General features: G+C 46.3%; 1 non-coding gene across 1 annotated transcript; it reads right to left on the bottom strand.

The window, feature by feature from the left end:
* Positions 1–8,133: 8,133 nt before the first annotated feature.
* LOC111752994 (small nucleolar RNA SNORA9) lies at positions 8,134–8,267 on the bottom strand. Its single transcript, XR_002787853.1, has one exon. It is a non-coding gene; the product is annotated as a small nucleolar RNA SNORA9 (small nucleolar RNA).
* Between the last annotated feature and the right edge of the window lie 7,162 nt (positions 8,268–15,429).

The following is a 15,429-nucleotide window of genomic DNA, read 5'->3' as shown; positions in this document are numbered from 1 at the left end:
ACAAGGCACACCCGCTTCCCACCCCCACCTCCGAAAGGTGCTTTTGAAGGGGTTCCCAAAGCTCAGATGACTGGGGATTCTCAGCCTGACCTCGCCCCAGCTCCTCACCCTTTTTGCGTGGTTTCAGTGTCCTGTAGGGTCGCTATGAGTCAGAATTAACTCGATGACAGTGGGTGGGTAGTTTCCTCAGGGAATAAAGCAGGGCAAAACCCCCAGATGGTTTACAGGAATGCTTCAAAGGAATGGGCAAGGCTGTTTTCTTATAAAACCTTATGGACACAGATTTGGATTTCATAGACTTTTCACATGTCACAAAGTATTCTTTTTTTTTTTCAACCACTTAAAAATGTCAAACCATTCTTAGCTAATCAATATGGTCTACGGGTGGGAGTTTGCCAGCCTCTGCTTTAGACACTGGTTGGTGTGTGACCTTGAGCATAATAGTTCGTACAAACCTAACAGCGTGTACAATGACTTGCCATGTACTGCTTCACTTAATTCCCATAACTTCATGTAGGAGTTATTATTATTCTCATTTTACCAATATTGAAACTGAGATTAGGTACTTTGCCCAAGTCTGCTTAGCTAGTAAGCACTGGATTCAAACCTAGGTCTTTGTTCCAAATACCACACTTAACCACATCATACCAAGGGAAGCTGCCTTCCCTTTTTGGGTCTATATTGATGGCACTAGTTTTTTTTTATTGATCTCTATGGTCCTTTCAGCACTGAATTCAGAGGCTCTTATTTAGACCCCGGAGCCCTGGTGGCACAGTGGTTAAGAGCTCGGCTGATTATCAAAGAGTTGGCAGTTTGAATCCACCAGCTGCTCCTTGGAAACCGTATGGGGCGGTTCTACTCTGTCCTATAGGGTCGCTATGAGTCAGAATTGACTTGACAGCAGTGTTTTTTTTTTTTACTTAGACCCCAGGAAAAGGGTGGGCAGTCCTTGTCTTGGGGCTCGCACTCAGGACACCCCTTGGAGAGTGTGACAAGTAGGGGTACAGTGAACGCAGTGGAATACACAGGCCAGTGAAAGAAGGTAGAGGGTACCACCAGATAGAAATACAGCAGGGAGGGGCTGCTATCCAGATGAGCTCACCCAGAGGGCAGTTTTACTCTCAGCATCTAACCTAAATCTATTTCAAGATGCCTCTTTCTGCCTGGCCCCCTTCTGCACCAGATGCTTGTCCCCTTTCCCTCACCCTCCTTAATGCCAGCCATCAAATCCCAGGCCTGGTTATTCATGGTTCCTCTCACAGCAAGGTATAGGCCATAACTGGACCCTGGCTACTGACCTTGTCAGCAAACCCCTAGTCCCATAAAATCATTCCTGTGTTTCTCTGCTCCCTACGCAATTGTACCAACCTGGGAATTCACATTTCAAATTTCTTCTTTAGAAAGATATTAAAGACCTAAATATATGGAAAGACAGCCTGTGTTCATAGAAGAGTTAATGTAGTTAAGATGTCAATACTACCCAAAGCGATCTATAGATTCAACACAATCCCTATCAAAGTTCCAACACCTGTTTTGCAGAAATGGAAAAGCTGATCCTCAAATTTACATGGAATTTCAAAAAAAATAAAAAAAAATTTTTTTTTTCCCTAAAATAGCCAAAACTATCTTGAAAAAGAACCAAACCAAAAAAACCCAAACCCACTGCTGTTGATTGCTTCCTACTCATAGCAACTCAGTAGGACAGAGTGAAAAGTCTATGAAATTCAAATCTGTGTCCCATAGGGTTTCTAAGGTTGTAAATCTTAATGGAAGCAGACTGCCACATCTTCCTCCCTTGGGGCAGTTGGTGGGTTTGAGCCACTGACCTTTAAGCTAGCAGCCAAGCGCTTTAAACACTGCACCACCAGGACTCCTTAAATGAACGAAGAGAACCTACAAGTCCTTATTTCAAAACGTAGTATAAAACTACAGTAGCCAAAACAGTGTAGTATTGACATAAGGACAGACATTATAGACCAATGGAATAGAATTGAGAGTCCAGAAATAAACCTATGCACTGATTTTCGACAAAGGTGCCAAGTTGCACAGTAAGGGTGCAAAAGCCCCCAAAATGCAAAGATTAATCCAGTCCTCACACTCCTACTTCTCCATCCTCTTCCCCAACTGCCTCCACGGCACTCTCCCTCTGACACCCTAGCCGGGAGCTAGGTCAGAACTCACAAACTGAAAGGACAGAGTCCTTCAGACGGTCAAATAGGCAGATGCCAGCAGCAAGTTTGGAAAGTCCCTAACCTTCCAACCTGCTGGCCACCAATTCAGGATGCCAGTTGAAAGCTTGGGAGTCCACATGACACCCTTATTTTGTGACCTAACTGCTCCTATTACCCCTTTGGGTTTGATAATTTGCTGGAACAACTACAGATTTATTATAGCCAAAAAAGGATACAAACAGGCAAAGAGGGCAAGGTCTGGGGAGGTCCCCAACGCAGAGCCTTCACGTCCCAAGGGACACAATAACCTCCTGAGAGCAGACTTTTCTCAACCAGGAAGCCCTCTGAGCCTCTGTGTCTAGGGCATTTATTTGCCAGTCCTGCACAATAGGTTAAATCACGCCTCCTGAGGGTGGTTGATACCCGCCTCAGTTGAGTCTTCTGGTCTGGCCAGCCTTAACTTGCCAGCACAAATCCTCAGGTGTGACCCGGAAGTCCCAGACCAAGGTACCCTAATTACTCCAAAGGTTATTTCTCTAGGGCCAAGGGCCAAGGTCACCTCACTTGGGGGTAAAAATAGGTCCTTTACCACACCCAAGTCCATTCAACAGGGAAAAAATAGTCTCTTCAATAAATGGTGCTGGACAACTGGATTTCTGCATGCAACAATATGAAATTGGACCCACAGTTCACACCACATACAAAAATTAACTCAAAATGTATCAATAACCTAAATGTAAGAACTAAAATCACAAAATTCTTAGGACAAAACATATGGGTAAAACCTCAGGACCTAGTTTTTAACAATGGATTCTTAGATAGGACAACAAAAGCATGAGCAACAAAAGAAAATAAATTGGGCTTCATCAAAATAAAAAACTTGTACAATGAAGAACTTTAATAAGAAAGTGAAGAAACAACCTATAGACTGGGAGAAAATACTTGGGAGTCATATCTCATACAGGTTTAATAATATCCACGATATATAAAGAACTGCAATTTAACAAAAAGACAACTCAATTAAAAAATGAGAAAATGACTTGAATAGACATTTCTCCAATGATCTATAAATGCCAGTAAGTGCATGAAAACTTATGACTAATGTCATTAGTCATTTAGGGAAATGCAAATCAAAGCCACAAGGAGATACCACTTCACACCCACGAGGATGGTTATTATAAGAAATAACGCAACGTAACCAGAACCCTCATGCATCGCTGGTGGGGCTGTAAAATGGTGTAACCGCTGTGGAAAGGTCTGGCAGTTCCTCAAAAATTACCTTATGACCCAGTAATTCCACCCTTAAGTATATAACTAAAAGACTAAAATGCAGGGACTCAAACAGATACTTCTATAGCAGTGTTCACTGCACTATTACCATAGCCAAAAGGTGGAAACAACCCAAGTGTCCATCACCAGATGAAGGGATAAACAGAATGTGGTGTGTACACACAGTGGCATATTATTCTGCCACAAAGAGGAATGAAGTTCTAATAATACATGCAACAACATGGGTAAAGCTTGAAAACATTGTTGTGTGAAATAAGCCAGTCACATAAGGACAACTATTGCATGATCTCATGCATATGAAATACCAAGAACAGACAAATGCAGAGACAGAAGGTAGATTAATGGTTATGAGGAGCTGGGGAGAGGAGAAATGGGGAGTTATTGTTTCATGGGTATAGTTTAGGGAAATGAAAGTTTGGAAACAAATCGTGGTGATGGCTGCATGACATTGTGTGATTAATGCCACTGCATTGTACACTTGAAAATGATTAAGATGACAAATTTGTTAAGGTGCCCTGGAAATCTCGCATACTATACCCACATAGGTCAAGCAGCCAGTCTGGACCTGCAGCCTATCTTATCCTTGTGACCTCTTGGAACAGAGGGGTCTGGTGAGGCCACCTCCTATTCCCTTCTCTATCTTCCAGGAGGCTCTCCCAAGGGTTCCTGGTATCTGGTATTCTGATGTGGTAGGCTTCCTGCCCCTCACCCTCAGGGTAGAGCTACAGAGTATAAAACCACTCCACAGATGTCTAGAATTGACTCCTCAGCAAGGAGATATGCACAACACATGCCTGTGGGCACCTGGTTCTGTGTTGTTATAAGTTAACAAACTCTGGTGCTGAGGGCTTACTTTCAGTAGGTCATGAGGGAGGTGCTTTATGTACAAAACCACCACCAGAAACAAGTCTACAAATGGACTAGCATGAACTCAAACTAGCTGCCCCTTTTGTAGCCACGACCCTCTCCTCAGGAGGGGCTCTCAGCACTGGACCCCTCCAAGGAGTGCCAGTGAGGCAATGAAGGCTCCTCACTGCCACGTTCCTCCTTAGAGGTATTCAGTCTCACAGATGGTAGCTTTGCCCCATTGGCTCCTCAGGCACATGTCATGCTTTTTGCCATGTGGGACAAGTTCTCTTCTATTCACTAAGCAGGAATCTAAAAGTGGTTCACTGCCATCTATTTTATTGTGGTGAAAACATAGCATCTCAACAATTCCCACATGTACAATTCGTGACATTATTTTTTTCAAGTTGTGCACCCGTTCTCCCTCTACTTTTCCAAATCATCCCACCACCATTAACATAATGTCCCCTAAGCATAAGCTCTCCCCCCGCCCCCACCCCTTGCAACCACTGATTGTCTTTGGTTTCCATAGCTTCTTTCACCTTTAAGTGATATCATACAGAAGTTGTGGATCATAGTATCTTTACTGGCCATAGTATCCAGCTGGCCTTGGCCTTGTCTGCTGTGACATTCCTTGACAACAATGTCACAGAAACATTGAGCTAAATGGGCTACAGCTGTGGTTGTGACCCACTGGTAGACTCTGCATTACACAAACTAAGGATATTAAATCACAAATTTTTATTTCAATAGGGTGGGCATCAGGTCACAATACAAATGCTATTTGTTCCTGTGTACGTGGGTTACATTCACAAGTTGGCTCACATTGGTGTAGGGGACCGTTTGTTACAAGAGACACAGTATCCTGTCAAACCAATGGCGGTGTTACTGGAACAGGTTCCGGGATCCGAGAGACAGCTCCTGATGACAGCACCTTTTCTGTCTCTACTCTCTGCAGAGCTCAGCTGGTTAGTCTTGGCTCTGTGGCAAATGCCCACCACAGCATGGCCCCACCCTGGTTTTATCAGTTGAAACTGGTGGCCCCTGCAGATGGAGCGATAGAAAAAAGTTTCAAATACAAAGGCATGAGCAACAAAGTCACCCTGGGACTACCTTGGACTTTACTGTTAACTCCCTTCAGAATCTTACTATTTTTATCTTTGTACCTAGGATATAGAAGGAATAAGCATATAGATGCTGAATTGAATCACAAATTTAAAACTATTAAATATTCCTCGCTTTTCACCGAGGAGATGTCAGAGGGCCTAGGTCCCAACACACAGCCAAGCTCCTCATCCCCAAGGCAAATGGCACGGTACTGTACACAAGGCCCTTAACCCCTTACCCCTACACACCTCAAGCCTCAGCTGGACCCTCCACCTGCCAGCCTCATTCTAAGAACCAGAAATTCCTGATTCCTTCTAGAAGGGGAGCAAAATGAGGCTCTGAGAATTAATAACTAAAGTGGAGACTTGGCTGGGGTCAAATTCTGGCTCCATCCCTTACTATATATGTAAATGTGGGCGGACCACAATTTCTCACTGTAAAGGTGAGGAAATTAGAAAAACCTCAGAGGCCTGCAATGAAAATTAAGGGACACTTCTGACTTAACCTTCTCTTGGCCATACCTTCTGTGATCAAGTACTTAGTGGCAGCTCTTGCCCTTTTCAGCCCAATATACCACACTGAGACTCTCAGCGAAAGGGCCAAAGGTCTAATTTGAAGCCACAAAGGCAATCACACACAGACCCCACAGGTCTTAAAGTACCAACTTCCAAAGTATCAGGGTCCCATGAGTCCAGATACTTAGATAACTGTCCACAAATAGGGTAGGTTAGGTTTAATCTAGGCTTCTTTGCCATTTAACCACAAAATAGTCTCACAACTTTGAAGACAACTAATCTTTCTGGGACTCGCATCACCTGACCTTACAATGTGGGAAGGTCAGAACACGTCAATGGTTTCTCAACTTTTTTTTTGGTCACAGGACTCATGCACAATATATGAAACAAATAGAAAGAAGGTGATTTGCTAGGCTAGATCCCTCCCATATACTCACCACAGCATAGATTCGACGTAACAGCCTGACAGCCACTCCAGGGATGACTTGTCAGGTCTCGTCTAGCTCTGGCATCCTGCGATTGTGCTGCTGAAACACAGAGCAGATACAGGGGTATCAAGGGCTGTGGCAGGGAGAAAGACTGTAGCCCACTGAGGAGAGGTGACAGTCAAGAATGTGAAGGCTTTGAGACCCCACTTGCAAGCTAACAAGCTAGCCTGCCAGTTTCACGAATGCTAGTTTAAGACACAAGACCTTAGGCAGAGCCAAAGACGGTTGACTATTCACGCCAAGTGCGGTGGCCCGAGTATCAGCATTTTTGCACCAGCTCCCAAACCCCAATTCCTCTAGGGAGACACAAACGGAGTCAGAAGGCACCTGCACCTCCATTAGGGTGTGTTATAGGAAAGGTGTTGAGCAGTTCTTGTTGGGTGCCACCGAGTCTATTTTCAACTCGTGGTGACTCTATGCGACAGAGCAAAACTGCCCCACAGGGTTTTCTTGGTTGTAATCTTTATGGGAACAGATCACCAGGTCTTTTTTCCGTGGAGTCACTGGGTGGGTCTGAACCGCCATCCTTTCGGTTAACAACCAAGCACTTAACCTCTGTGCCATCAGGGCTCCTGCATAGGAAACCTAAATCTTCTACAGTGAACAGTAAGTGTGCCTGCCTTCTGTTCTGGAGAAAGACACTCTCTCATGTTGCAATACAAACATCCCTTAAAGACAGTCTGGAACAAAAGGCACTCATTAGATGTGCAGAAACATGAACTCACACAGACTTGTCTCCCAACAGAAGGCCTGCTGAGGCCCAGTGTGCTACGTCTGCACCTGTTTAGAAGAGAGAGTGATCCAAGTCAGCTGGAAGCCACAGCCTTCAAGGGTGAACGTGGTGCTAGCCCTGCCAGCCCAAGGACACAGGGAACAGAGCTGTCCCACCAGGACAAGGATGACCACACTCTTCCTCTTCCCACCTTGGTCTATTGCTTATTCTACCCAACAGGGCCTTCCAGGGCAAGAACATGAGGGCGTTTCCCTCCAACCCAAACTTCCTATCCCCTTCTAGATTCCACTCCTTTTGCCTGCCTGCCATCACGTCAACGCCTGATCTCCCAGTATCTAGCTGAGTAACCCTGGGCTCCTTATCTATATTGGAGCTAAAACTATTCACCTCACAGTGCCTCAAGTATTTTGAACTAGGTTAAGACGTTCGGCACAAAATAGGTGTCAGCAAACCTTAGCACCCCTCTCTTCCCTGAAGTCTTCCTATAAGATCAGCACATACAGACTTTACCCTCCATCAGTTCCTTGGGCATTCAGTAAAGCTCTCTGCAGAATTAACTTTCCTTTCTCCTTGGTTTGCCTTCTAATTGTAGTTATCCTGAACAGTCGGTCCCTTAGGGCAAGGGCTCAGCCCTGTTATTCCTTCCTACTCATTACTCCCTGCTGCTGGTTCAACTCTAAGCTTTACCACTCCTCAGAGCCCCATTTTCAACTCCTGTAAAGCCTTTGTTTGAAGGATATGATAAAATAAAATTTGTAAAGCACTCACTATGACTCCCTTCACCTTTTATACTAGCACTGTTCAAAAGAACCTTCCACTGAGACAGACATGTTCTACAATTTGCGAAGTGGCTACCAAGCACCTGAAGTGCGGGTACTACCAATGGAAAACTGAACTTGAAAGTTTATTTAATTACAATGTAACCACATTAGACAGAGCAGATCTATATATATAATCCTGGCGCACAGATTTCAGGAGCAAACAACTGTCTGAAATTTCTATAACCTTGCTCTGTAGATATGCAGAGCAAGGCCTCAAACCGTTTCAAAACTGCTCTTGCAAGCACTGTAGGAATGCACAGGGCCACTTCAGGCCCAAGCACGCTGGAGGCTTGCAAACCCTGGTCGCTCAATCCCTGACATTCAGGGTCTATAGCAGCACTCTTCCTCAGCACCAGCTCCTACTGGGAGCAAAGGGGAGAACAGTCCATGGCATTCAATTAGGTGTGTCTGGGCTTTCTCCCAGGAGCCCATGGCCACAGACAGCTCTGAAACTAAGAAATGATGGACTTCAGATAAAGTGCGGAGAAGCTCAGAGGAAAAGATTCTTTCTGACTAAGGGATTAAGGTAAGGCATTTTGGAAGACATCCATTGCCACTGAGTCAATCCCAACTCATAGCAACCCTATAGTGTGGAGTAGAACTGCCTCATAGGGGTTTTCCAAGGCTGTAAGTCCTTATGGAAGCAGACTGTCAAACCTTTCTCCTGTGGAGGGGCTGTGGGTTCGAACTGCCAACCTTTCAGTTAGCAGCCAAGTGCTTTAACCACTGTGTCATCAGGGATCCTTTTATTTTGGAAGAGGTAGCCTTATTAAATAGATCAGGCAGTACTAGCTGAACTTTTAACATCGTTCTCACCAGCACTGTAATTTTAGAGTAGAGCTTCCTAAACTTATATGGCCACAAAAATATCCACACCATCATATAATTATATGTTAAAAAAAAAACAAAACCCTTTTTTTTCCATATTCTTCTCAATATGTATCTTACAGTTCAACAACACATCCATACGAGGGCATAGGTACATAAAACAGATTTAATATTTTCCCCATGAACCAGACTTAATAGTCTGACTGAGACTAGAAGGACCCTGGCGGTCATGGCCCCCAGGCCTTCTGTTGGCCCAGGACAGGAACTATTCCCTAAGCCAACTCTTCAGACAGGGATTGGACTGGACAATGGGGTGGAGAGGGACGCTGGTGGGGTGAGCTTCTTGGATCAGGTGGACACTTGAGACTCATGTTGGCATCTCCTGCCTGGAAGGGAGATGAGAGGGTGGGGGGGGGGGCGGTTAGAAGCTGGTGAAATGGACACGAAAAGAGAGAGTGGAGGGAGGGAGTGGGCTGTCTCATTAGGGGGAGAGCAACTGAGAGTGTGTAGTAAGATGTATGTGGGTTTTTGTGTAAGACTGACTTGATTTGTAAACTTTCACTTGAAGCACAATAAAATTTATTTTTAAAAAATGAGATTGCCACAAAATAGTCAATCTTAAAAATGACACTGCCACTAGAGAAGGAACGGAAATTTCTGCTAATAGTAGGACCTTCAAGGCATTGAAACCCTATGCAATACCAGACCTACTGTAAATAGGTCACACAATACAAACTGTAAAATCATAAGGTGTTAAGAAATGACACTAGATCTTTCCAGATCACATGTAGTCAGGTGACACAATAAAAAATTTTTAAATAAACACGTAAGTTGTTTCACTTAGACAAAGATGTACTCTATGATATTTTAAAATGTAAAATAAAAGGAATAAAAAATTGTGAAAAAAAAAAGATTTCCCCATGAAATAATGGTTAAGAGGTAAAGTGGGCCCAGATTCTGGGCGATCAGAGCTAGGGCCTTCCAAGCATTACTCATCCACGCATCTTGCAGAAGAACTGCTATGGAGGAATCAAAGGTCTCCTCCCACTTCTAGGGACTTACCCACGTGGTGACGACTTCCACCTAGAGGGGACAAACCAGTCGGCTCAATTCTGGGCCTCTTAATGGATCCTCTAGCTTAAATACCCTTGCAACGCCTGAACTCCTAGCCCCTCTTGAGGCAGATCCTGTTCTTCTAGCTATTCGTCCACGTGCTGTCCTACGTAACTTGATTTCTCTCCCAAATGGCAGACCTTCAGAAACATGGCTAGTCATGCCATCTCCTCCGAGTCTCCTCCACACAAGAAACGTCCCTAATCCACTCTGTTCCTTGTGAGAAGGCGGCACAATGGGATGGGAAAGGAATGGGCTCCTGTGTTGAGTCTAGGCTCTAATCCAAACTCTGCCACTTAGGCACCGCAGTTGGGAACTATTTTTGACCTCTAGATTTCCCTCCACTATCTGCTACACAGGAAGCACGTTAATAACATTTACACGGCCCTGGTGAGGTCCGACCTGCTGGCATAAGCCCCCCGCCCCGGCTGCAGCTTTGAGTCTCTCCCCAACCTGGTCACGTTCCAAGGACCACCACCTGACTCACCTGTGGTGAAGAGAACCGCGCGGCCGGGCTCGTTGTGGGCTGACCGAGGCGCGTGCTGGGCCAGGCCATCACCTTCCCCAGCACACCGCGGGCTCAGCGCTCGGCGGGCCGACTCCGAAAGCGCAGCCGCCACAGGCCACCCGGACCCAGCTGGTAAAAGCCGCGCGGGCTGGCGTTCCCGGCCGGACCTCTCGGAGCCTGAGGACGCCGACCTCGCTCTCCTTCGCCCACAGGATCCGCGTGGCTGAAGGCATAATGAGGCCTGCAGTCGCCCGCCACCAAATCCCCAGGATTCCTACCCAGCCTCACGAAAAAGCGGGCATCGCCCGAGGTACACGACCGCGCCGGATTGCGAAGACGCCCGGGACCTGCCGCAGCGACAAGAAAGCCAGCAGTTATGGCTTCCGCTGAGCACGCTGCCTCGTGGTACGCCTTCGCGCAGGCCCCTCCCCAGAACCCAGGGCGCGGGCGTCCTGTGACTCCTCAGCCGCCTGGCGCTCGCGGACGTGCCCGGGCGGTGACGTCAGCGTGGGGCGCCGGCGTCTGCAGAAGCGCCTGCAGTTTGGAAAGTAGCGATCGTGGTTTTTTGTGTTTGTTTTTTGAGCCGTTTCGTACCTTTATTGATCGCCTGCCTCTGAGCTCTCATACGTTTATGCGCCAGACGAGTTCACAACTAACAGGAGAATCCGTGACAAGTGAAATAACGACAGCCAAAGTGCACTGTGCAGGGCTCCATTCGTGAGTCTGTATATTCATTCTCTTAATCTTCACAACCACCCTTCGAAGCAATTTTATTATCTCCTTCTTCAAATGAGGAAACTGAAGTTAGGTAATGTGCCCAAAGTCACAGGATCAATAAGTGGAGGAGGCAGGACAGGAGCCCAAGCAGCGTTGCTTTGGAAATGCATGTTAACCCTTGTTTTAAAAATTAATCAAAACTCAAAGAAATTGAAACATAAGGTTTTTTTTTGTGAAGTTATTCTATATGCGTATACAGAGACCGTTCTGATTAAAAAAAAAAGCAAATTGTTTGAAGTAGGCTGATTGCAATGAAGTTTGTAAAGCGAAGACTAGAAGAACAAAAGATCAACCATGGGGTAATTTAACAATTCTTGAATCTCGGCTTTCACCTTTGACTGAGCTCAACTGATGTCAGGTCTCAAAGTGATCTCTGGCCCTTCACCTACCTGCAGCCATAGCTTTTTGAGATTTAAATTAGAAGAGCATAGAGTCTTTTTTCTAAGGCTTAATCCCGGAAGTTGGACTATATAAGAAGAACTTGGCATCACGATCGGAGGAAGACTCATTAGCAACCTGCAAAATGTAGATGACACAACCTTGCTTGGTGAAAGCCAAGAAGACTTGAAGCACTTTCTGATGAACAGCAAAGACTATAGCCTTTAGTATGGATTATACGTCAACATAAAGAAAATAAAAATCCTCACAACTATACCAATAAGCAACATCATGATAAACGGAGAAAAGATTGAAGTTGTCAAGGATTTCATTTTACTTGATTCACAATCAACACCCTTGGAAGCAGCAGTCAAGAAATCAAACGATGTATTGCATTTTTTATTGCATTAGGCAAATCTGCTGCAAAAGACCTCTTTAAAGTGTTAAAAGGCAAAGATGTCACTTTGAGAACTAAGGTGCGCTTGACCCAAACCACAGTATTTTCAACTGTCCCTGTGCAAAAACTGGGCAATGAATAAGGAAGACTGAAGAATTGATGCCTTTGAATTATGGTGTTGGCAAAGAATATTGAATATAGTGCCAGGAGAATGAACAAATCCATTTTTTAAGAAGTACAGCCAGTAGAGGGGATTAGAAGCTGACAAAATGGACACGAAAAGAGAGAGTGGAGGAAGCGAGCGGACTGTCTCGTGGGAGAGCAATTGGGAGTATGTAGCAGGGTGTATATAAGTTTTTGCGTGAGAGACTGACTTGATTTGTAAACTTTCACTTAAGGCACAATAAAAATTAAAAAATGCTCCTTAGAACTAGGATGGCAAGACTTTGTCTCACGTACTTTGGATATGTTATCCGGAGGGACCAGTCCTTGAAGAAGGGCATCATGCTTGGTAAAGTAGAGGGTCAGCGAAAAAGACCCTCAACAAAATGGACTGACACAGTAGCTGCAACAATGGGCTCAAACACAGCAATGATTGTGAGGATGGCATGGGACCAGGCAGTGTTACTTAGATAACCCCACTCTAGGTATTAAATTATTTCTTAGTCACCTAGTGCTGCTGTAGCAGAAATACCACAAGTGGATGGCTTTAACAAAGAGAAATTAATTTTCTCACAGTCTAGCAGACTAGAAATGCAAATTCAGGGCATCTGCTCCAAGGGAAGGCCTTCTCTCTTCCTCAGCTCTGAAGGAAGGTCCTGTCATCAATCTTCCCCTGGACTAGGAGCTTCTCAGGTGCAGCGACATGCTCTGCTCCCAGTGCTGCTTTCTTGGTAGTAAGAGGTCCCCCTCTCTGCTTGCTTCCCTTCCTTTTATCTCTTTACCTTGGATCAGGGAAATGACCTTAGCAAGGTTGCAATAAACACTCTTCCTCCTTCCTCACCTTGGTGTGTCTTTATTGATGAGAAGTAGTGTAAGGGGGAGGGGGAGAGCTTACACTCCGGAGGAGGAAGAGATGGGGGTGGTGACATTCCTCAATAAGATGGTCCCTACGTAGTTAAATGTTAAGCCAAGGAAATGGTCTCTATAGAGGTCCCTAACTTGATAAGGTCCCTGACTTGGCTGTTAAACGTTAACAGGGAGAGGTAAGAGAAAAGTGTTTAAAACCCTAAGAAAACAACTATCAGGGCTCTTGCACTCTCTGAGCAGCCCGCTTGATGCTCTCTGGTCAAGTGTACTTTCGCTCTTAGCCCTCTGCTAACTAATAAAACCCCTTGCTTGCTTGACACTCTTTGTCTCAGTGTTTGAATTCTTTCTTACACCGAAGACAGGAACTGAGGCTATTCTCCGGTAACAGTAGCGCCAACCAAGCAGGATCTGCTTTGGGTACCAACAATAAACAATATTCTGTTCCACTAATTTTTGGTGTTTCTCTGAGCTTTTAGGTTTTCAACACCTGTTTTAGTGACACTGCTGTGGAAAAAGGCTGAGGGACAGTGTTTACGTAATAACACTTTAACTTAAAACACAGCTTCCAGTCTGACGCTGGAGTTCCTATTTCTCCAAGCTCACTGCACAGAGGCAATTCTTTAAAAGAGCCCATTGCCTAAGGTAAAACAGTCTCCACTAAGCTGTTACTAGGCTATTGTTTGACTTAAATGCAACCTTAGGAAACCAGTTCTCTCAAGGGTCAAGGTTCAAAAAATCTCAAGAGCAATGGCTTGGATGGGTCACCCCAACTCTATGGACTCCAGAAATCTGGATTCTGGAAGAACTAAAACTGTTTCTCATGGTTAAGATGCTCAGCTGCTAACTGAAAGGTTGGAGGTTCAAGTCCACCCAGAGGCTCCTTGGAAGTGTGGTTTATTTCCAAGAAAAAAATCAGCCACTGAAACCCTATGGAGCACAGTTCTACTGTGACATGTGTGGGGTGGCCATGAGTTGGAGTCCACTCGATGGCAACTGGTTGGTTCTGCAAGATAGTGTGCCAGGTGCTGGCAGTGGGAGTGAGGGATAAGAAGATGAAAAATACTGGCCGCTGCAGCAGCCAGGCTCACAGTTCCCATCGAGCTGGAAAGCCAGGCACCCGACTAAATGGCAAAGAAACTGCTGTGGTACTGTGCTGCCAGAATTTGCTGGAAAGCCACTCTTTAGGATGCCAGCGGGAAAATGCTCAACTCTGCGTGCTGTTGGCAGCTGTGCACTGCAAGAACTTGGAACCGGAGAAGCTACCCCTTGCTGTAGGGAGTTGCGCCCTGGGGAATTTGGGCCTGTGTGTTGCAGGAGATGGGCCTCGGAGAAGCCTATGTGCTCTGCTGAAAAGCTAGGCTGCAAAGCTCTTTTATCCTGCAATGTCTCTCTAGCACCTTCTACTGACAACACTTAAAATTATGGCACCTGGGAAAGCAGAAAGCTTAAAGGTTCCAGTTCCATTTTTGCAAAGCAGGAAATGAAAATTAATAAGGAGCTGAGAGAAAATAAATTGGCAACTGGCACAGTATTCAAAAAATTTTAAAACATCGGTTGGGACAAATATTAGTTTCCTTTGATATCAGTTTACGTTCTAGTTGTGCCGCAACTTGGTTTAGTGGCAAAATACTGGGCCTGCTTGGTGACATAAATTTCCAGCGTGCTTTCTGGTCAAATCACCTAAGTATCAGCATCTGTAAAACGTGGCAATTACACTAGATTACTGCCAAGGTTTTATGATATTTATTCTGATAGGGCCTGGGGATTCTATTTTCCTGCCGTGTTTATCCCGGAAAGAAGGCATTAAAACACTGAGAGAGTCTTAAAACAGGGCTCTTGCAAGTGAGTGAAGGGATCATTGAAAAAAAGAAGGGAAGTGGACCGCACCCAGAGGCTTGGCGCGAAGCCCGGCCCCGCCCCACCCCCACTGGCCCTTCCCAAAGGCCCCGCCCCCTCCCGCCGTCCCCTCCCCTCTGTCTGGCACAACCTTACCGCCCGCGGGACTGAGCTCCGCCCCCCTGAGCGCGGGGCAGGCTGGGAAGTCGCCCGCTCTAAAGATGGCGGCAGAATTGAAAAGTTGGGGCGAGTTCCGTTCCGCTACGCGCTATCTTGTCCGCACTGCAGGGCTCGGGGGCGGGCTGACGGCGGGGACAGGCGCGCCCCCGCGGTCCCTGATCGCGCGCGCGGGATAGGGAGGAGCGGCGCTGCCTTTTGGACCCGGAAGTGCGGGGGAGCGAGGGGGGCGCGCGGCCCCTTGCTCTGTGGGGGGCGGGGCTGCGGCGCGCCGGGGGCCGGGCCGGGCGGGGCCGCGCCGAGGGGCGGGGCGGCGGCCATGAGCTCCGCGGCGGCGGCGGTGGTGGCGGCGGTGGTGGCGGCGGCGGGAGCGGCGGCGGCGGCCGCTGGGCCCGGGGCGAGCATGTAGCGGCTG

This window comes from Loxodonta africana, chromosome 8, assembly GCF_030014295.1.
Source record: "Loxodonta africana isolate mLoxAfr1 chromosome 8, mLoxAfr1.hap2, whole genome shotgun sequence".
In the NCBI taxonomy this organism is placed as follows: Eukaryota; Metazoa; Chordata; class Mammalia; order Proboscidea; family Elephantidae; genus Loxodonta; species Loxodonta africana.
Note: the sequence above shows the minus strand (reverse complement) of the source record. Positions and strands in the feature narration are given on the sequence as shown.